Here is a 21,959-nt window from a genome sequence, read left to right on the forward strand (position 1 = left end):
AGAGGAAGCGGTGGAGTCTCCACGGTCGCTCTGCGGTAATCTGAACGGTCACCTCTGGGACAGTCCGACTCTCAATGTCAATCAGTGTGTCAAGTTTTCACTTGCAATTGCACAACTGTAATTTCAAATTGAGTTTTTAGATTTTTTCTTATTTCTTTCATGATTTGGCTTCGGTAAAACATGTGATTGGATGTGATAACCGTCCATGTTAAAATTGTGTTCTTGTTTTTTTTTTTCTCCAATTAAAACTCCTCAGGATTGTTTTTTAAAGTTTTACGTGCACCAAAGATGGCAATTTTGAAGAAGACATAAACAAGATAACAAGTCCCACCTATATAGAAGAATAAAGAGGTCAAATGCACCATTTTATAATAAGAATTAATTAACTTAACCAACAAAAGCAAGATAAATAAATAAACACATCCATATACACTGAGTTGTCTTTTGTTAAGCGAGGTGTCAGTGGCAGCCTTCAATACATTCTAAAAAAAAACATCTGAAGCTCTTCGTTTGTACCTCAATGATTCATGCCTTTGTTTGCAGGGCTTATCCACACAACTATTTGACAGAAATCCCAATTTCAGTGCTCCTTCCTGATTGCAAACATTAGAAGGGTTTTGTGGCTTATGCCGAGAAGGGAGGCAACACTTGTTTGGCATAAACCGCACTATAAAACACACAGATGAATAAAGCAATACTTTCATGCAACAATGCACATGACACATTTTCATTTTTTATACCAACGTTCAGGGGCAGAGGTGAGAAAAGCAAAGATCAACCTTTGCAAACATTAAATATTGATAAAGTTTTATGAAGTAAATTCTTATGCCGGAAAGAAAAGGAGGACATGTGCTGTTTCACATGGCAAGGGTCATACATTTAATGAGCGTGGCCAAGGCTATCATCTATTAACTAAATTGATGAGACAAGATGTGTCACCATCTGGGTGGTTTACCACCTCAGCTACATTTCCCAAGGGGGAAGCACAGCCTGCACATGAAACACATACAGAAAACACACATTTGGTGCACGTCAGAACCAGGTATTTTAGTTTTTAATCATCGGACTAAGCTTGGATACAAGACAAAGTGATTATATCGTATTTTTCGGGTTTGTACTCCTGAAAACACCTGCGTAAAAACATGTGGTTACATTTGTGTGTCATGTTGAATATATATATGAATACGTCCAGCCATTAGAATAAAACACGTGGATGTCATTCTGTTAGCACACGGGTGACGCTCTCTGTCTCTTCTGGGAATAACTGTTGTCCCTCTGTCAAAGGTGACGTCGGACCCTAACAGCACACAGGCAGACCTCTGTACTCTGGTCACACGTTACAGAACTACTGCAGGAATCCACCACTGAAAGCAGGAGGCAAAAAGCTACAGGAATGTGTAGGTGTAATATTTCAAACGGATTCTTTTTTGGTTTGAGGCACCTCTGCTAACAGCTGTAGTATTTTATTAAGCTGGTATTAGTTCTTCATTTGACTTCCGTATTGTGCTTTCACATCAGAAATTCTGCAAGCTGAAGGTTTGGGTCATGTCTTCTGAATATCATTCCTTGTATAAAGTGCCATCTTTGGTGCTTGTTGAGTGGCAGATGTAAGGGCCGGGCTCCAGACAAGGGGAAAAAGATAGAACAGGCAAGAAAAGAGAGAAGATGGATGGACTGAGGGGGGAAAAGGGCAAAGTTCAGGGTGGAATTCATAACTGTCTCATGCTACCTTTTTGGCCCACAGAGAGAATGAGAGAGGAGAAAGAATGAGGAGGAGGAGGAGGAGGAGGAGGAGGAGGAGGAGAATAATTCCAAGTGCTGAATCTTTTCTTTTCATATCTCATTCCTGAGTCACCACTTCATCTGTCCACCTACCCCGAGCTCTCTTTTCCTGTGTGTGTGTGTGTCTTTCTCACACATTCGTCCTTCCCTTGTTTTCTCGCTCTCATTCTCTTACAAGGAGCATCTCTTGTTTGTTCATGCACCCAAATGTCTGCAGCATCCTGCTCTCTATTTACAGAGCATGTGGGATGTGTGCGTGTGTGCGCGTGTGTGCGCGTGTGTTTGTGTGAGTCCCAGCTTTGTACTTGTGCAACTCCGAACATCCGTACGTATATGCATGTGGGTTCAATTGGACGGTTTTCATATGATACTGTGGGTCCTGGAACATTAAACACTTGGCAAATTATATTCAACACTCTGCTTTTGTTAAATATAACACATGAAAGTGTTCATGAAAGGATACCGAAATAACACATTTCTCCTCATGAGTCAGTCGGATAATTGGCTAATCAATCGGATCATTTTCAATTCTCCTTGAAAGGGCAGATAAAGGAAGTCAAAGGATAAGGGCATGAGTGCATTATGATAAATCCTTTACTTTTTGGATTTAAAAGTTTCAGACCCTCTCTCTCTCTTTTTTCTTTTTTTTTTTACCTTGTGAAAACTGCGTTAGCTTCAGAGCGGTTTATTTAAGACACTCGGGGACTCAACACTTCAGTAGATTTAGGTCTAAACCTGGATTTCAAGGTGATGAATCTGATTGCTATGCACCTGGTGTTGTATCTGAATCCATCTGTCCGTCTTTATTCTCTTTCATGAATCACCCAAATAAGAAGAGATAATTCTTTGTCCAAGTTATAGGTTTACAGTCAAGTGCTTGATGGTTTAAACTAAACAGCTGCAGACCTTGAAAATGGGCAAAAATGTGTATGAAAAAGCAGCGCTTTATGTTCAGCGCCGTCCTTTACAATGCTTACTGTATCTTGACGCGAGCAGTGATAAGGTCAAAGTATCAGTGTCCTGAATTGGACCATTGTGTGGGACGAACTGGTAAATTCTGAAAGCTCTGTATGGAGGCAAGCTCCTTTTTCTTCTGTCTTAATTATCCATCCCCTGGGCTGTCATCATTAAGGCAAGCCAGACACTGAGACATATTTGGCATTATATTTTTAATGCTACAACAACCGGCTCAGCAAAAACCTACCACAGATTATTCACAGTGTGTGTCTTGGCTCGGCTCCATATACTGTGACACATTATTATACTTTATTCCTTCCTCTTCCTCCTCCCCCCCCCCCCTCCCACCATCTCCTCACCTCCTCCTTCCATCCTCTATTCCCCTCTTCAGATGCTTTTTATGTCTTCTCTGGTTTGAAAAAGGAAAGAACAAAGTACCATCATACATGTTCTGTCAATTCACTTACAAGGTCTATATTGCAGTGTGTGTGTGCGTGTGAGTGCGCGCGCAAATGCAAGTGCGGCTGACGGTGCATTGTATGTGTGCCAGTTGTTTGTGTGCCTCTCTGTGTGCAGCAGGAAATTCAAAAACTAGGCCATATCGACCACCCAGGGGTTTGAAAGCTCAGGGGGTACCAAAGCAACATGGTTTAAATAAGAAAAAAAAAATGTTTCAAACACCAAAAAGGAGGGGTGTGTGGGTGTGTGTGTGTGTGTGTGTGGGTGGGGGTGGGGGGGGGTGGGGGGGGGGTGGGGGGGGGGGGGCAACGCATGTGCACAATTTCATGCATGCAAGCAGACACAAGCTCATACAGAGTCTCCCCTCCCATCTGATAAACCCCTGGCACACATTGTGTTCAAAGAGCCGGATCAAACGCTTAATCACACGCATATCTGAATAAACCTTAACCAGCTTGATAAACATCCATATTTCATTTATACGTTCCTCCTCCAGCAGCTCGTGCTGGTGGCCAGACATTTTCTTATAGATTAGGACTTCCCCTGCCGACAGCACTGAGCAATGAGCTGCAGACCTTGTCACTATTGATCCAGTTCAGGGTATAATGGATATGAATGGGATCAGCTCTGATCTGGTTTTGAATTATATCTGGGAGGCAGTGGATCAACACATGTGTTTGACCAATTCAGTGGGTTGGGCGGGTTAAAGTGTTAATCTCCATGTTTTTGCAGGTGCGTGCTGGCAAAAATCGTGAATGAAGATTAAGTAAATACATATTTAATTAACTGTATAAATCACTTTTTTTTTTTTTTACATTAACTGTATGAGAGGTTAAATGCTTGACTAATCAAGATTAACTTATATCCTATCAGTCCAAAAGCATTACAGTGGCATTTTGTCTGCATATGAGGAGATGGAGAGCGAGGGAGTTTTAAGTGTTTCTCTTTCAGGATGACCTGGAATATCAATAAAGCCATTAATATAAGCCCTATATCCTGTCCTGCCACTACAGATCATCACCTCACAACTGCATCTCCATTTAGAGATTGATTAAGTAATTCCACTGTTGACCTTAGGCTCTGACACAGCAGAAAATAGAAACCTTATTCAACCTCAAACTACGAGGTCGAGTCACCCTATTGGAAATTGAAGACTGAGGAAAATATTTACGATGGCTTCTTTCAAGTGACGAAGTGGAGGGAGCAACTGAGTCAACTTCATGATTGTGGATTTTTATGTATTTCACGCTCAGAGTTACTCTATAGTTAAAGGGGGGGGGGGGGGGGGGGTTACACCATATATTGATTGGGTTTAGGTTGTCGTCCGTGCTCTGCAGCTTGTAAGAAGCTGATCATTAAAGAGGCATATACTGCATTTTTATACAGGATTAACGTTCAGTGCCTCAACTCACAAAAGAACTGTTCATTTCTCTCACTTTGGGGAGGTTGACATCAGTAAATCTTAAACAAGCAATAAGATGCCTCTCAGCTTCAACTATAAATAAAAACTGACAAGTCTTTGAAACTTAACTTATATACAATATATAGACAGAATGATAGATTCATGATTTTCATGGTCACTTTTACAGAACAGCTGAAAAGGTTTTTGGTTTGAACCGTCTGATACTACTGTATATAAGGATTTTTTTTATGTTTCCCTTTTATATCCAATCCTCCCTCTCTTCTATCTCACTCTATATATGAAGGCAAGGTACGCCCTGGTCAAGTCGCCAGTCCACTGCTGGGTAAACACAGACAAACCAACAGTCACACATTTTCTGAAAATACACAATAAAATGCACCCAGGCTCAACTGGTGCTCGAACTGGGGATCATCTTGAGGCAAGAGCGCAAGCCACTTACCTTCCCAGCCATGTCTGACTAATTACTGTACTTCAGTGCTGGTGGAATTAAGACCATTAACAATGACTCAGTCCCATTTAGTATTATGGCTGAATAGTCAGCCAGCATGGAGGATTACCTCTCACCCTAAGAGGAAATGCAATCTTTATTATCAGTACATGTGCGTTTCTATCTGCCAAAATATCTGCCATGGAAACTTCCATTGTGCATGCTGGCTCATTGTCATGCTGTGTCACTTTTAACACTTAGTGGGACTCATGAATGGAGCCACAGTCATCATTAGCATATCGGTTTTCGACTGTCCTTCCCTCATAATAATGTCTTCTGTGAAAAACCAAGGCTAAAGCTAAAGACTTTGACACATAATTTTGTTTTCCCAGTTCAGACATGAAATTTAGGTGAAGCCACTGATTTGACAATAGAGCTATTTAGCAAACATATTGATGAAATCCTACATTTTGTTTCATGTAGAGAGCCAATAAGATGTGACTGTTTCTATTTCTTGATGGTTACAATGAGAAAGCAGCTCTGGCTCAGAGACTGAATGTGACACTACTATAGTACTGCACTGCACACACTGGTCAGCTCTGTTTCTTTGCGAGAGCGGACAAGATTTATACCATACACCAGTGTTCAGTGTCAGTGTGGCTACCCTATTATATCGTACACACCACAGCACACGCGCATCACACCAGTGTGATGTGCATGTGCTGTGGTAAAAGATAACGGTGTGAAGGTCAGAATCTTGTTGGTGGATGCCTGAGTTATATGTTTAAATTTCATCGCCAAGACTCATGTCCTTTCTCTGTCCAACAACAGTTCAGATGACAAATTTTGTCTCCATGTCACCAAAGGAATTATTTATAAATATGAACATTATGGCTGTGAAAAACTTGGTATTATCAAGTGAGTGAGCACTGAACCTGTTAGAAGTCAGCTCTGTGATTTCTCACACTTTATGTGCACATAATTAAAAACCACGACTGCCAGCCAGGAATCCTGACCTTCACTTTACACATTGAACTAAGTTATTATCCTAATTAAAGTTGACAAAATTATTTTCCACAATTTATTTTACAAATCTATTCAATCAGATTCCATGTATGCATGATGACCTTGTCAACTACCATCACACACACACACATTTCTAGGATTTTTTTTCCTCTAATGTACAACTGCTAAAAAATATTCAACCACCACTTTACTAAATGAACATAGAATCTGTTTTCCAAATGGCTTTCAAATAACTTCATATGAACAACCATTATTATCTCATAGCACCTCAGTGTGAGTTATGCAATGCACCATTGGTCACAAACAGCAAATTAAACTCTTATTAAATACTCATTGATAAAAATACATAATGGCAGTCTTTGATTTTAGGATTAGACTTTTAGTTCTGAACACTGACTTTTTTTGGCTTGTACTCCATGCTTTTCCCTCACTGTTCCTCTGTCTTCTCTGAGCTGCAGCCTCTGCACAGATACTGCCATTTCTTCTAAAGATCAGCCTTTTCACAGAGGTCTCTCTGTGGTATCATGTTTGATATTTTGTCACCCTGCACCAAAACGTTAAAGTTTGACACACAGTCGCGTCCTAAAACAGGGGTGTCAAATATATGGCTCGCAGTGCAATTATGGCCTGGCGAGGGCTCAGTCTGGGAAGCTGGATAAACATTATAAAATGGGAAAAATAACAAAGAAAACTTTAAAACTACTGTACCTGAAGTTCCTAATTTGTCCACTCAGGGTGACACTGTTGACCATAATGCAACACTGAGACCCAGAACTGAGCAGCAGATGGCAGCAGACCTCATAGCCCATAGATACCGCTGGATATTTCATTGCTAACACAATAGTATTAGCATCAGAGCCATATACATGTACAGTGAGCTTCAAGAAGTGACTATGTAAGGGGATGTTGACATGACAACGTTTTCATGTAAAAATTGAAAGCTTTTGTTGCATTTTGGAAGTCCGTTAACACGCCATTGGTACTCAGAGCCACTGCAAAGATACATTTGATAACGGCTCTCAAAGTGGTATTTTTCTTTTTAAATGCTCCGACTAAGACTCTGTGTAAACTAGGGAAAAGCCTACTTTTTGACAATGCTGTCACTGTGCATGTGCACCATAGCAACAACGATGGAAGGCCTCCAGAGTGTCATGACTCCACATTCTACTGAGACTTGGTGGTTTTATGGTTGACAGTTACCTGTAATCGCAATCCAACTTTGTTGCTTGTCCATACCAATGTCCGTGTCCTCCCATTGCTGATGTTTATGGTGCATTGTTCTCAGGCATTCTGTGGCCGATGGGTGCAAACAACGTGAATATACACAAATGAGCTGCTTAAACAGGAACAATCTGCCAAAGGAAAACACTGCAAAAAGAAAATGCTGCAAACATGGAGACACGGTGCAAAAGGAAAGATACTCTTTATAGAGAAGTGATGCAAAAATGAAAACAAATGTAAAAAGAAAATGCAGCAATATCCAGTCACACAACCAAAATGCCACATGCCTCCAGGGGCAGTAGTGAGTAGCGAGGCAGACAAGCATGAGCAAGATGAATAACAGTAGTTAAGGGAAGTATGAAAAGGTATTTATTCCATCGTCTCTATGAATAATAATAATAATAATAATACATTTTATTTGTATTGTACTTCACATTAGTAAATCTCAAAGTGCTAAAAACAAAACATTATGAGCTAAAGCAACAATATAAAACACTTAAAATATCAGCAATAAAATCAATAGAAGCAAATATAAAACACTTATCATTATTACTATTATTATTATTATTATCATCATCTATGGATAAACATAAATAACAGAGAACACTTTGAGATGGTACTAAAAAAAAACACTTAAGCACCCACATCATCACAGTGATTAAAGGCTAAAGACTTAAACTGTAAATGGGGCCTCAGTCTCATGACAAACATTTTATTTTCACAAGAAAATTTGAGGTATTAATATATTCTGCAAAAAGTGCAGTCCATGTGATCAATTTCAGGATGTACCTATGTTGTTATAAAACTAATTGAAAAGTTTGGTGATTTAGTATTTATTAGTTACTCATTTATTATTTTAAATGTCCAGCCCAAGTGAGATGAAACCAGGCCGTTGATCTAAAATGAGACACTCCTGCCTTCAAGTGAAAAATAAATTCTAAGTTTTATACACTGCATTGTCCCCCTATGCCTATTCTATTCTGCTTCATCCAGTTTATCGTTGCAGGTCGCTATAGTCAAGTTAATTTCAGGTGAAATTGGTGAGTTGGTCAGAGGGCAAACTAAGAGATTCAGACCAACGTGCAATTTAGGCTCAACAGTTATTGTCACATATATGTTTTTGGACTGTGAGATGAAATCAATAGAACCTGGAGAAGCCCCATGCACACCCAGGAGGAACTTGCAATCTCCACACAGAGAGGCCTTCTCCCCAGACTCAAATCCACGAAATGCTTTGTTATTAGGTATGAGAGCTAACCAATACACCACTGGGCAAACCACACCGTATTGCAATTAGTGTAAATGAAACCTTTTGCAATCTAGTAGTTGGCTACTTGAAACAGTGATGCGATAAAAGTATTGCTATTTTTTATACTGCCCTCAGGGCCCTTTAAGATTTAAAGCGTTAAAAGTAATTTCGCCCGCTTCCTTTGCTCCAGGCTATTAGCAGAGTTAAATCTCTACACCTGCCACGTTGTCAAGGCAGAGCATATTTGCAGCATACTGTGATAGGTGTGCAGATGTGGCTTTCCCAGCCCTTTCCAAATTTATGAAAATGTAGCATAAAACTTTCTTTTACAGAGTAAACACGAAGCGGCTCAAACGCTGAGTGTTCACAAGATGAATCATTCTTTCTCTGCAGAAGCAAACCACCGTATGAGAAAAATAGGAACAGGGAAAGAGAAAAGTGCAGGGAACAGAGCAGATGAGCACTTTGGAGCCCGTCTCTGTGGCTTAAGATGTTATGCATTAATTCTCTAAGGGCCTGGAGGTCCCACTTTCCCATGTTAATTGATATCCCCATTAAAGAGATAAGTAGACTTGGTGAGAAAGAGAGCGCTAGAGAGCAGAGAAGTTACTGCAAGGTATAGCCGAAAGAAGAAAGAAGAGGAGGAGGAGGAAAACGAAGAAGATGATGACAGAGTGGACCAAGAAGGAAGAGAGGGCAAGGAGAACAATGCGCCAGCCGGCTGCTGGTAGATGACCCCAAGTGTTTTATTGTTTTTGAGTGTCTGTCGAAGCGAATATGCAACATTGTGTGTGTGTGTGTGTGTGTGTGTGTGTGTGTGTGTGTGTGTGTGTGTGTGTGTGTGTGTGTGTGTGTGTGTGTGCGTGTGATAAAGAGAGGGGCACAGATAGGCGGCCACAGAGAGTGAGTAAGAGTGCTCTTATTGGCTGACAGTGCTGGTCTCACCTAGTTTGGGATGAGTCACAGTTCGCAGAGCTGTTAATTACGCCGACGGCTGAATCAAAACTCAGAGAACGGGAGCAGCTGTCTGCGCATTTACATATCACACGGTCTACATGGAGAGGAAGAGAGGGAGGCATGAAAGTGAGGGAGCGCAGAAAGGTAGAAAGTGACAGAGGAAGATGGAAGGGGAATTGACTCGGAGAGGAAAACAGTAAAGATGACTGAAGAGGGACTAAAAATTCAAAGAGAAAATGAGAGGTAAAAAAACAAAAACAACAACAAAAAAAACAAAACAAAACAGAGCAGGCGGGAGAAAGGTAGCTGAAGACAGTGAGAGGTGTGAAGAAAGAGTGGCAGAACTGAAGTGATTAGAGACAAATGTGGTGACAATCACCATATCTTCAGCACCAGTCGTGGGGTTTTGTCCTTATTTTTTGTTTTTGGAACTTTCTCTAATCTCATGTCGTCGCATTATGAAGTCACAAAGGAAGATTTGTTTGTTGTTTTTTTTTCCTACTTTTCAAAAAGTCTAACATTGTTCCCAACAATACCTGCCATACCTGACAGTGAAAACAACCTTTTAGCATGTATCCCCTAATTCACTGACTGGCACATAGTTTCCCAGCATGTTGCCAAACATCTCAATTTTGACAGGAACAATAACAATTGGATCTATTTATTTAGTTCTTTTTTCTTTTTTCTTTTTTTAACCAACTGCATTCCGAAAACTAACAGCCTTGAGGCCAGCACTGACCAGAATAAGACTTGCTTTGATTTCAAAGTCAAAAACAAGGCAAGCCATTAGCATACAGCTGCCAACAGGCTAGCCTGCAGCTGCACTTTAAGCCTTTAGTTTCCTTCCAAAAATAAAGCAGCAAAACAAGGCAAGAAACACAAAACCAAATGGTGACTCTGCATTGGTTCACCATTTGAATATCAAATACTGAGCCTACACGAACAGAAGCATCCGAGTACCCCAGAGCACTGTACTCAGAGTGACTTCAATCAACACCACTGCATTCAAAAACACGATTTTAAATAAATAGAACAACACAAAGATTTGTTGTTCTTTTATTTTCAGCTGTTAATGGTAGCAGTTAAATGGTTTACTTCTAGTGCTACTTACACATATTTTGTGGTGTGGAGAGGACGGACACTCAGAATAAATCTATCCATCGGGATGTAAATAGGTTGAAAAACAATGAAATAAACTTTTTATATATATATTTCCACACATCACATAGAGAACACTGAAACCAAAGATGGAAATCCTGTTTTTCATAAAACCGTCTCATAAGACATATCAAATCTGGGGATTTTCTGAGACGAATGGAGCATTGGTGTTTGATGTTTGACATGACGCTTATTGGTATGATCACTATCTTTCAAATGACTGCTGTTTATACATGTAAAACTGAATTTCTAACTCAGCTCGGATTCCTAGCGAGGGAGATGAAAGTAAATAGAAAAATAAATAAACGCTAAAGAAGGGGAAGGACAAATAAATCACGTTGTGCTTTTGAAGGAAGGGGAGCTGTGAATCTGTGACAGCGGCTCTAATTTGCAACTTGGGACAAATTTAATTGAGGTGATCTCCAACTCAAAATTAAAATGCCATCTCGGGGAAGACTTTACAATCAAGTTTATCATCCGCTCTCATCAAACAGACTAGGTCACTGCTTTTTGGCCACTGTGTTTACTGGACGTGAGAGGAAGGCAGATGGGATAGTTGTGTCAATCACAAAGGCTTCGTTCATGACAAGCAGGTGGCCGTGGTGGCGGTGGAGGTGGAGGGGTGTGAGCAGGGTCCCTGGTGAACAGTCGCTCTCAGTCTTAGTCATCAGAAACTGCAGCGAGCTGAGTCGCAGAGAACGGAGAGGACAGGACACCATGTTAACAGACATGTGGCTGTGAAACTCGAATATTTTCTTCATGTAACAACCGAGCTAAAGTGCCATCTTTTCAAGCCGACAGCAGAAGGAAAGGCATCGACTATGATGGTGACAAAATACAGCGTTTTTATACAATGTCACCACAGTTTATCTTGATACAGTTCAGTGTTTGGTGGCCAACGTGGACAACAACATGAATTTGTATTTTACTGTATGCGGCTTCTTTAGGTAAAAAAAAAAAGAAAGAAGAAAGCTTGTTTTGCTTTGCCACAAGTGTGATTCTTATCGTCGTCTCCTTTGGTTGATTTTCGTTTTTGTGTATTCAAATGGTTATTTGTAAAGCCGCTGCTCGAACAGTTGACAGAACAGAGAAATTCTTTATCTTTGAGTCGTACAGCTCACATAGCCTCCAGAAGATTGAAGAGCAATCAAAAGTAAATTGAACACTATGGAAGAAGAACATAATGGTGACCTCTAATATAGAGAAATGGTGGCATGGCAGAACCGCACAAAGGTTCATTTGAGACTCAGGATTCACATTCGTTTTAGAATAAACAGAATAAAAACTTTTAGATGCTCCACACCCTGTTATAGTCACAAGCACAGGATAAACTCATACAAAAACTAGACCTCAAGTACAAACAAGATTAATATTCATATTTTAGTTTCTACTGAAGACACAGCTTGTGAACAGTGTAAGTTTGGAAAGCAAACCACTGGTATGTTAAACCTTTGGACCTGGTGGCACCTCCTGGAGTTAACAGCAAGACATTTTCTACAGATATGGATATTTCACAGATGGCCTAAGAGAAAATATTTCTTCAGAATTATTTTTGGGTCCTACCAAAATGATATCACATGACCCAGATTTCGTTGCAGGAAGACCAGGAATGATATTGATTATGAGAGGAGCCTAGTAGACTGTGATCCTTCCCTATCTAGCCTTTTTTAATCTTAAAAAAAGATTCAGATTCAGCATTCTTCAAAATATCTTCTATCGTTGGGTGGCGAGAATTAGGACTTTAATAAAATCAATTTCTTCAGGTACAAACAAAACAAAGAGAATCAATTGAAATCTCTGGTAAGCAAACAACATTTATGATAACAAAATAGAAAAAATGTAAAAGATATCAGTTAGTGATAATTATATTGGTCTTATTTCTACCTGAGAACCAGAGAAGCTCCAATTACCAACCGAATTAAAGCAAGATTACGCTTCGCCATTCTAAACCAGCTGAATCAATCAACTGTTCATGAGAACTAAAATACATGAACACATCACATTCTAATTTGGAGAACATTTCTATTAAAGCTGCTTAACTGATAGCAACTGAATGGTGATTAGGAAGTGAGTGGCACAAAACAAGAGTGTTATGTAGGCAGATAATCAGGTATACAGTTTTACCTGCATAGTAATTAAAGGCACTTCATTAGCAGGCCTCACACAAATAAAGGCTTTTAAAATCACTGTAAAGCAGAGCTGTCACCCGTCACGATTTAGGAGTGAACGTAACACGACTAACACTGAACTCAAAATCCTGCCGCTCACCATTTGCCTCACAGTAAGTAGTAAAATTCTCTGTATTTTTAAACTAAATGAATACCTTCACTGCAGACTCACCGGTCATAAATGGCACTTGTTGGTGTAAGTTGGGAACTTTTACTCTCTGAAAAATGTATTACATGTATTACACTCCTACACTGTATTTTGTCTGCACTCCACGAGCATATTCATCATGTACCTTGTTCCTGATGTCTCAACTCATTAAAACATGCAAACCCCACCACACTTGGATGGAGGGTATTCTCACTGGAGGGCTAACCATTACGCGTCATGTAGTTAATCAATAGCATTGAGAATAAACAAGAATAACTGTGTTATGCTTTGCTTACCTGAATTGACACACGGTTTGGCAGAGAGATTGAGGATATATGCTTCAATCTGACCTGAGCTTACTGCTCTGGCACGTTCGTTTGTCATCTGTGTCAGTGTGAATCTCCCCGTTCAGATTAAGGACGGGAAGAAAAATAAGAAAGTGAATAATTGATTGTTCTCAGAAGTTGTAAATTGAGGTCAAATTTGATTTAATTCATGCACATAGTTAGGCGTATAGCAGTAATATTTATACAATTCAATTATTCAAACTTGCACCCAACTGGTGCAAGGTTGTTCATTGGACAACTTTAAGAATAGCAAAGAGTGGATAAAACCCTAAAATAATATGCTTCAAAATGTCTTTTAAAAAGACAAACTGTCATGGGGAATTGAACGGTGATATAAAATACTGTGTTGGCTATTAAATGTATTTTCTTTATCACAGCATGTTTAAACACCAAAACAGCGGAGAAACAAGAAAAAAGATTTACTACACAGCAGAGATACTTCTGGGAAATAGCTGAATGGTATACTCACATACAGTCCAAGAAACCACTGTCAAAACCCAGATTATCTCAAGAGGATCACGATTCAACCACTGCGGGAAAGCTCTTCACATGAATTAATGCTGCGGCATATGGATAATACAGGATTACAGACCTTCTGATCTTTATCAAATATGTGTCTGGAAAAACAAGATTGAACCACTCCTGAAATGTCATGAAGGCAGATGAAGACTGTAAAATTGCCTCTTTAAACGGGGCCGATCTACATTGTGATCCAGTCTCTTGATATTATCGGTTGCAGGATATGGGCAGTGGCCTGGAGCTGATCGATTGGACCTGCTATGTTGGATAAGTCGTTATTCAACATGGAGTCACTCTAGAGCAGTGAGGAGCAGTGCTGCAGTGTGGTTCCTCCGGGAGGCTTTTTACTAACAACACAGAAAATCACAAGTCACAACAGCTAATCTTAACTTTCTTCAGCATTATATGTACATATAAATTGGTTATTTGGGAAATAAATAAATGTGCATTATTGTGTTTTTTACAGAATAAATAATATTGCCTAGGGCAAACACAGATAGAGCTTTAGCTTTGGACTTAAGATCATTACTTAATTAGTGTGTGTAGTTTCAGTCTTTGTCACCCGGTGAAGAAATCAGCAAACAAGGACCCACAGTTGTCTCTGTCATCACATCACTGGGTCTGTCCTGTATCGCATGAAAAGTTGGGGATCAATAGTTCCTCGGCTTTGTAAGGTTTAATAATAGCACCTTTGCCTGTGACTTTGCATCAACTTGATTGATTCAGTCCATCATCATCACCATCATCATCACTACAGACACGTGACAAATAGTTCAAGGTTAAAATTATGGTTTGTTGTTTTATTGATAGAACATCAGTCTACCCCATCACTTTAGCAAACACATCATCAAAATACATACATATGAATACAGTTGTATTGTTGCAGATCGTCACACCTTCCAAACCTGCGAAGTGAAAGATATAGGAAATAAATTGGGACGATATTGAAAGATATATCGAGATAGTAGGAAAGTATATTAGGAGCGTGACCCCTGCCTCCCAAGCAGTTTGCAATAAGAGAGGGTGTTGTAAAACTTTTAATTCTTGTTGCTTTTAATATTAAAATTTTATCAAGACAATTATTTGAATGAACTCTATCACTGTTTCTCTGGAGCTTCATCACATCGGTGGTCTTGCCTCACTGTGAGAAGGTCCTGGTTCAAATACTGGCTCGGGCCTGTCTTTGTGGAGTTTACATATTCTCCTGTGGGTCCATGAGCTCCTCCTGTGTGCCACTCCATCCACCGATTTCAGTAAAGACATTTCTCTCAAGAGGGATAAATATCGGACAAAAATCAAATAAACATGTCGACCCTCCAGAATCAGGATTCTCCACTACGATCCTACATCTGTGGGTGGACTTTGTCACTGTTTTCCATGATGTTCTTCTAATCCTCCTCTTATAGCTTCTGCTACCCATTACTTGTTAACGGGACAGGTTGATTTTAGAACAACAATTGCTTTTTACCAAATTAGAGTTTATTAACTCGCTGAAAATGGAGAAATCTGCAACAAGACACCAGACAAACGAGCATTACAATGTGGATCTCAAAGATTACTTCTCTTTTGGAGGATCCCACTGCTTGCTTCCAGCAGATATTTATTCTTTTCTGAAGTCTTGTTTTTGTGTCTGACAGGGAAACGTGCTTCACTGTTTGTGATCAAGAGGGTCAGTAAACTCTTCATGAACAGAGGAAGATTCAGCTTTAATGCGCGACAGGGATGATGAGACAGATGCAGAGAAACTAAACTGGGCTGACAGGAGATGGCCATGCAGTATCCAACACTGCGTGAGCCAGTTGTTGAAAACCACAGGTTTGATCACCGTTTTGACACAGAATTTATGCGCCATAGTTTTGAAAAAACAAAAAAAACAATCAAAACTGACAAACGAACCCTGCTCATAGAAAAATACACAATAGAATCTAGTCAGTCGAATGCTGACTTATTTTTGAAACAAGCATTAGATTGAGTCCTTGCTCCAGGCTCCAGGCAGTCACACAGCTGAGGTGGCCGTGTCAAAATCCTTAAGAAGTCTGAGATTATTTAATGTTTAGCGAATTTTGTTCGCTTAACAATGAATGTAATTCATTCTTTTTGCTGAATATTTTTTTTAAAAATGCCACACTCATCCTCTAATTCCATGTTCAAAGTCTGGCCAAAAGGTCAATCGCAGCCTAAAAAGTCCCATTTCATACGGTCAAAATAAATAAATGCAGCATGCAACTCCTATTTTTAACTCATGTTTATTGCATCCCTGTGTAGGCCAGTTACTGCTCTTGATGTCTGGAGATGCAGAACACATTTTGCCCCGAAAAAAGGACAGTTTGATTAACAATTTATGGTACGAAAAATTTGAGAGCAATCGTCAGTTTAGGTTTTTTTTTAATTGTTTAAAATGATGTAAACAGAGGCTGTTGGCTCACATGATCAAATCTGGATTACATTGTCAAAAGTTTGGACTGGGCAATTTCAATAGAAGACGAGTGAAACATTGACAGAGGTAAAGGAAGAGATATTAATCTATTGAACAAAACACATCTTTTTCTATTGGCTGGCACAGGCCTGCACATGGTCTAATGTGGAGAAAAGGACAGCTAAAAATACACTCATAACATGTGATAATAACAACATATTTGCATGCACGCATACACTTCTGAGGAAGTTTATGCAAGGACAGGTGAAAAGAGCTCAGGAAGAAAAACTTTCCATGAGCAATACAGCATTCACTAACATTTACAAAGCACTCAGTTGTTTGGCTTAATGGATGAATGGAACCTTTTGGGACTTTGAAGAAGACTGCTTTCTCTATTTAGGCCTCACTGATCACAATGATAGAGGGTCGTTTTCCAACCATTTTGAGGCAGAGAACAAAACACATGGTATAACAAATGTAGGCTTCAGTCTCTTGAGATGAATGCCTCTACGCGCCTGAGAATGAGTGATCACAATTTAAGGAATGCAATTAATCAGGTCAGCAAGGGTTATTGAAATAATGAAATTGATGAAACTATTGTTAATCATTCCCCTGCCGTCTTTGCCGGAGCAAAATTGCTTCAGATCTATTAGAAAAATAAGCCTTGCGTAAACTTGGGGAACATTTTCTCCCCCAGAAAAATAAAAAAATAAATTAAAGAATCTGTTAAAATTATTGCAACCAAACCATTGTAGGATCTATATATCAGAATAAATCATCTACAATTAGACACCTCATCTAAAGTGTACAATTTCTCTCTTGTATTTTCATTCAGAATATTAATTCCTTGCTGAATCATTTCCACCAGGTGGTTTAGTTGAACTAAAAAAATATCGACTCGATTTACTATTAAGAAACTAATCTTCATTCAAATAAAATAAATGTATGACTCAGAAGGAAAGGAGAGACACTGCTCAGCTTTGGCCCACTGCCATGCCAAACATTAAATAATCCAGATATGCAGCCTACTTTATTTTGGTTTTGTCTTAAAAATGCTTATTTCAATTAGAAGATTTTTTTTTTTTTTATTGAAGTAATGAAAAATGAATGGTAAAGTTTCAGCAATTAGTGTGATGACCCAGATGAAGGCAGGAGAAGATAGGACCCCTCAGGGTCTGGATGCTAGTGTTGATGAAGCATGTGGTGGAAGGCTGATGGGCACGCTGGACAGACTTCCAGAAAATGATGAAGAGCGAGGTAATGATGAGGAGGAGAAGGGGAGCATGCCAAAGTTCTGAAAAGCAGAATGGCTGTTTTTGCAAGCTTTAAGGGCTGATGCTAATTCTGATATTAGGGAATAAAAAATTTGGATAACCGGTATATCGTCCAATTAAATGTTTTAGTGCAGTGCAGACGTGTTGATGTAAATACATCGATTAGTGATTAAGTGCGACGATGCGTCACATCAAAGATGGCCACGTCCGGTCAATGTGGCAGCAGCGATAAAAGAATGGACGGAGAACAAGATAACCAGTTAATCAGTCAGGCATGAATGGCACAATGAGGCACGTCATGGGAAATGGGAAACTCAATGAATTGTCATTTCTTTCACAGACTTAACACTGAGGTAACTCGTTCGTTACAGTAAATACGCCGTGTGTGTGTGTGTGTGTGTGTGTGTGTGTGTGTGTGTGTGTGTGTGTGTGTGTGTGTGTGTGTGTGTGTGTGTGTGTGTGTGTGTCTTCTTTCTTCTTTTTTTTTTTTTTTGTGCCGCAAAAACAGTATGAAAAGTTCTATAGAAATAAAGTTTGATTTGATTTGATTAGATGACATGAAAGAGGTGGGAGTGTCCAGTACTGGATACGTAACACAAGGACGTCAGAAAAACACCACATTCTCTGCTTATTATTGGTGAAAATATAAGTGTGATCAATCACCGTCAATCGGCCAATCTTTGGCACATTACAGATTATTATTATTGCAGAAGGATGGATGGATGGATGGATGGATGGACGGATGGAAATAAAGCAGAACTTATACAGATGCTTCATTGCTACCAATGATTTGTCTTTTGTCGAAATGGAATGAGAAAATGTCAAATGGCATACTTGTCCCTGCAGTTCAATTGAATTGAAGTGTTTCCACTTCAGAGACATCTCAAGGTGATACTAGCTACCACACGAGTGGAGCTACACTTCAGTAACGGTAAAATAAAGTGCTTTTGCTTCAGTTATTCAGTATTCAAGCAAATAAAAATTAATACATTCTGAAAATGTAATTCATTCCTTTTAACAAAAACTCCTTTAAACAGTCTTTCATTCTTTAGAAAAAGAATTCATTTTTAACCTGTAGCTTCTTTGGCTGAATGATTTTTTTGCAGCTTTTAAGTATATTTAAAAAAAAACTTGTTGCTTGGCTTTCATACTACGGTAATTCCATTTGGCTTGCAACACAATAGTTTTCACTCTGGCATTGTGCCTATTGTTGCCAACTGCAGTTCAGTTTTGGGTCTGACATATAGTTGATTTACTACCTGGACCTCAGTGAACACATTGAGAAGAGCCGTTATTTTTGCTGAAAGATTGCTGTCTTGGTCCTTGTAATATTTAACCTGTTCAAGGTCGACCTGTAGGCCTCACTGGCAGCTCGAGACTGCATGCTGAATATCAGTCAACCACGGTCTAATGCCAGATCCTTCATCTTCAGCAAAATTTTTAATATTTATTACAGATAAAATACTTCTTACTGATAAAACATGTCCAGTTGAGAACAATTATGGACTGATAAGCAGAGGACTGTATGGGAGCTGCAGTATCTGCTATCAAAGGTCTGTACTGCTGTGGGGTCAGGTCTTCATTCTAAGAGGAATCGCAATACTATAGCACAACTTCTATACCAAACAATAAAAATCCTGCACATTCGGCCAATAGATAAACTGTAGGTGTTATCTGATCAGAAGTATATAGTACCAATTACATTTATGTGGTTCATATGGTAGAGCATGACTGATTCTAGATCAATGGTTCAATTATTCCTCCTATCTATGTGTTTAAATGAACTGAGGCAACACACCCTTAAGTTGTTTATGACAAGAAAGTACATTGCATATCAGCTTCACTGCATTTGGTGTATTAATGTTTACACGCTGCAAACAATTCATACTTCCTTGAGACTGCTATGGTGAACATGCACCACGTGAATCCGGTTAATCTTTCACCTTAAACAGCATATAAAGAGGAATTGCTCAGTACGATTGGTTGTGTGGGTTTAATTACTGACGTCAGTGGACGTTTATTATCAGGTTTACTGTTACACCGTGGGTAAAATTAGAGAAACATAATGTAAATTGACCTACGGCTGATTAACACACTGTGTTTACAGTGAATCCAGCTAACGCCAAAAATAGAATCTTAATATGAATTATTTTTATATAATGACATATTATTTGCAAACATAGCACATAATTTGGACAGATCTTCAGGAAAAGTGTTTACAGGCAAGTAGCAGAACAACTATAATCCTCACGTGGGAAGGACTTAGTTTATTATTTGAGACAATGTTAGTGAAAATAAAAAAAAAAAAAAAAAAATAGGGAAATAAACAATGGAGCATGACAGGATTTAAGTAGAACACCATATCTATATTCCTTCATGCTGCACTTATTCATCAAGTCTCAGCATGCCAGTGACCCAAAACTGTCCTATCACTATTTGTATAGAAACTCTTCTTTCAGATCTAGAAATGAAGACTCATCTGTCATGTGGAACAAGTGCACAGCCTTAAGCTAGTCAAGAAATACGTGCACGACAACAAACATCTTGTTTGAACTGCAACGAGTTACCGTTTACAACTTTTTGGAGAGTTGTAGCAGAAAAGTGGCACTCTTATAAAGCACCTTTTGTAAAAGTGCATTGGGGACTATCATTCCTACAAGGGCAATACAAATAAACCCATGGCTGAATTCATCCATACAGATGGCAAAATCTGAGGAGTGCTGCTGAACAGCTGCCATTAAATCTTTGAGTAGTTAAACGGCTTCACATTGCCTACAGCAAAGTACCTTTTAAAATGACAATTTCCTTGTACTTGAATAGAACATAGACAATGTGAGCACTGAAACGCTTGGAAGGAATAAGCTCAGCTGTGTAATTTCCATTCACTCTGTCCCACTAGGAATGAACGGCGCAACATTTAACAGTTAACATTTTGGACAATCTGCTTTGTTAATTCGAGTAATCAAGGAGTGGTTTGCTTTTCATAATGCGATTGTGCACAGCTTAGTTAATCAGCACATGGTGAAAGAGTATTTGTCATCAGTGGAGAGAGAAATTAAGTCTCAACAAATACTGAATCCTTCATGGAAGAATTATATCTGAAAAACCTTTATGGACAACTGAAAGTTAACTACCTCATGTTTACTTCATTATCCTTTTGCTCTATTCATCACTGCGATATTATCTATTATCTTATGCAGTCTTGTAGATGTTAGTCTTTAATTACTTGTTTATATTGTTTGTTATTGTTATTATCTAATGTTTACATTTGTACAAAGAGAGCACAGTCTATCCAAATTAAATTCCTTGTGTGTTAAACATACCTGGCCAATAAAGCTGATTCTGATTCTACAATTTCTCACAGACACTTGCGGCAATAAATAATTTATTTAAAAAAATAAAAAAATGTAATTTGTGTTTTAAAGATCAGAAAAACACCATATATAAGTTTTCAAAGGTTTTGTGTATCCGTCAAGTTGGACAAACGAGTGAAGACACATGCTGAGTGGGAAGAATGAGAGAGCCTTTCTCTTGAGGACAGCAAGTTTCACTATGTACATGAGTATTATTATCTTGTCAGGATTATTCACACCTACATTCTTCTTTTCTTCAGATGCCACCAGTAATCTATGGCCACGAGAAGTTACATTTCAGTCAGGAAAACTTGTTATTAAAGCTCTACTTGATATTTCATCACAAAATATTTTGATATCTTGCAGCATTCATCTTTTCATTTTTTTTTTTTATATATAATTTTTTTTTAGAATTTTTAGCATTTAACATTTCAGTATTTGTGGTGGACACAGAGTGGGATTTAAATTCTGAACTCACTGGTCACTATGATTCTCGTCATTTCAATAGGATTTCTTTAATCATGTGGCATTTAACACTGGCATTCACATTGTCTGTCAATATTTTCTGCAATAGGTTAAATCATTTAGCATTTGGTCACATGGGAGGATTTACTCAACATACTAATCAGGATCATTGATGCACACGGCCGACAAATTGGCTACATACAGATTAGTCTTGTTCCTTAAAAACCCACATACAGATTGCCAGTCTACAGTATTTTCTTTAAAGCTATAGCAGCAACAAAAATGAATGCAATCATGAACAATCTGCGACTCGCCGTACGAAGTCTGTTGTGTTGTACGGATGCTTCTCTTTTGGAGAAAACAGAAGTTCTGTTTGGTTGAAGGTCTCGCAAAGGTCGGTGGTGTTCATTTTTTAGCGTGTGTTTGCAGATTTGAGTGGCAGTATACACTCCTAGGTCTGCTAACGTTAGTCTCTACCAATGATAAGATTCACATGGACTGCACAGTGGAGTAGTGGTTAGCGTTCAGTGGGAAGGTCGCTGGTTCGAGTCTGGGGTGAGAGGCCTTTTTTGTGTATTAGGGCTGTCGATTTTCCTCCAGTCTTATTTGA

Source organism: Lipophrys pholis (assembly GCF_963383615.2).
Source record: "Lipophrys pholis genome assembly, chromosome: 5".
In the NCBI taxonomy this organism is placed as follows: Eukaryota; Metazoa; Chordata; class Actinopteri; order Blenniiformes; family Blenniidae; genus Lipophrys; species Lipophrys pholis.